Source organism: Mesoplodon bidens (assembly GCF_964165515.1).
Source record: "Mesoplodon bidens genome assembly, chromosome: 3".
NCBI classification, from domain to species: domain Eukaryota; kingdom Metazoa; phylum Chordata; class Mammalia; order Artiodactyla; family Ziphiidae; genus Mesoplodon; species Mesoplodon bidens.
The window spans coordinates 173432091-173434253 of NC_138178.1; positions in this window are offsets into that span (position 1 = coordinate 173432091).

Consider the following 2163-nt stretch of genomic DNA (forward strand, 5'->3'; position numbering starts at 1 on the left):
ACCTTGTCTGAGTCTCATTCCGGAAGGAATGTTCACCCCAATCTGTGCGCTCCCTCCACCTCAGCCCATTAACTCCTTGGGGTGTACACGGACACCCCGGCCCCAACGTCGAGATCTGTGGGAAGCGTGGGGGTGAGGGGCAGGGCTGCTCCACGTGGGAGAGGTTCTCGTACCTGCTGACCCAGAAGTAGGTGTGGCCGGATCTCTGGACCCACTCGTGTGGGTGACACCCTCAGGTGCCGCAGTTCCCTCCCACCCCCTGACAATTACTGCAGCCTGGAAGTAACGCCCCCCTCCCCCAGGGCTCCTCCGCCCAGGGCAGGACTGGAAATCTCCCGTCAGACTGGGAAGGACACAGCTGCCTTGTCAGCCGTTTGATCTGCAGCCGGCGAGGACAAGAGGAGTTGTGGGCGCCTGTCCGTGGCCCGGGGACAAGGCCAGGCCGCAGTCCGCGTGGACCTCCACCCCCACTCCAACCTCCTCGTCCCTCCCCAGGCCGCAGCCAACTTCATCTATTTCGCGACTTGCCCTCCCGGCTGGGCGTGCCACGCGGCCGGCCCCCTCACCGTTCCCAGGGCATCTCGGGTCTGGGCCGGGAGGCGGCGAGGGCGGGTCCGGGCCTGGCTCCGGACTGGGCTTCGCGGGCGAGCCCAGCTGCACCCACCCCACCCCGCCCCCAGGCCGGGCCCTGGCGGCCTCACCGGAGCGAAAGGCTGGGCCGTGACGCCTCCGGGCGCGCCGCCTCCCTCAGGGCCTTTTCCTCGGGGGAGGATACGGGGGTGGGGGCGTTCTCCCCCAAGGTCCTGGGTCGGGCGACGGCACCGACAACTTAACAGAGCGCAGCGCCCATTAGCGAGGACAGAAAGACCTCCCAGCCCAAGCCACCCCCCACTAAAAAAATAATAACAATAAAATGTGCCCTAGCGTGCAGCTCTGCGGACCGGGCGGCAGGGTCGGCGGACGAGCGGGTGGAGACTGGGCGGAGGGGGCGGCGTGGGGGGCGAAGGGGCGCGGGGGGCGAGCCAGTCCGCACTAGCTACCCACCTGGAGCTGCACGCTGCAGCCCATCACCCACCACCTTCACCCCACCTCCACGTGGTCCAAAGTCTGGAAGCACCTCCTCCCATGCAGCCCTACCACGAAAATCTTTCCAGGAAAGTGGCCTAAGTAAGAAAAAATGCCCATATGCACCTTAAATAAACTTCTTAAGAAAGCCATAAACCGGCCATCCCAACTTGCCCACATTCTTAAACTTGGGAGAGCTCTCTTTCTGAGCACTGGTGGTGTGAAGTCCAGAGAGGGATAACGCTTAGGCCAAGGTCACACAGCGCACGGGGGCAGGTCTGGACTCAAATCGCCGCGGCTGGCCTGCCTCCCCGCGCCGCCGGCGCTCCGGCGCCCGAAATCCCAGCACGCGACCCTCACTCTCCCGGGGCCGATTACAAGGATGGGGGACCCGGTCTGTGGCCTGGGGGAATGGGGCAGCCCCCTCCTAGGAAGGAGGCCCCTCCGCGGACTGCGCAGGGTGCCCGGGGGCCCCGGCTGCAGCTGCCTAGTCGCGCGCGCTCGGGCGGCTGGGTCCAGGGAGGGGGCACCCCCGCCCCACCCCCAGCAGGAAGTAGCGGGCAGGGGGCGGCGCGGGCCGCGACTGACCCGGGGAGCACTTCCTCATTGGCCCCACGCTGCCCCGACGGCGGGAAGAGGGACGCGCGGGCGGGCCGGCGCAGGGCTGGACACGCCGCCGCCCGCCGGCGCGCTCCACCTCGCGGCGGCCAGGGAGAGGCTGCCCTGCCCCTGCCCAGCCCTGTGCTGGCCCCTTCGCCTTCCTCCCCCTCCTCCTACTTCTCCTCCTCTCGGGAGAGGCGGCCGGGCGCAGGCAGCGAGCGATCCCAGCTGCCGCTCCAGTCTCCTTTTTTTCCCTCTGCCCGTCTGGCACGGGCATCATTAGCGCTGAAAGCTGTTAATGTCTGGTCTCACAGCTCCCCCTTTAGTCTTGCTATGCTCCCTGTCTCGCGTTCCAAGTCGGATCAATAGCTGCCTCTCCGCCGACCTTGACCTCTCCCTCGACCCCGCCCGGCTACGGCAGCTGGCCCACAGTTTCCCCACTCTCTCGATGCCCAGACAACAGGCAGGCGGAGCGAGAGTGCGGTGGCGGAGCTCGGG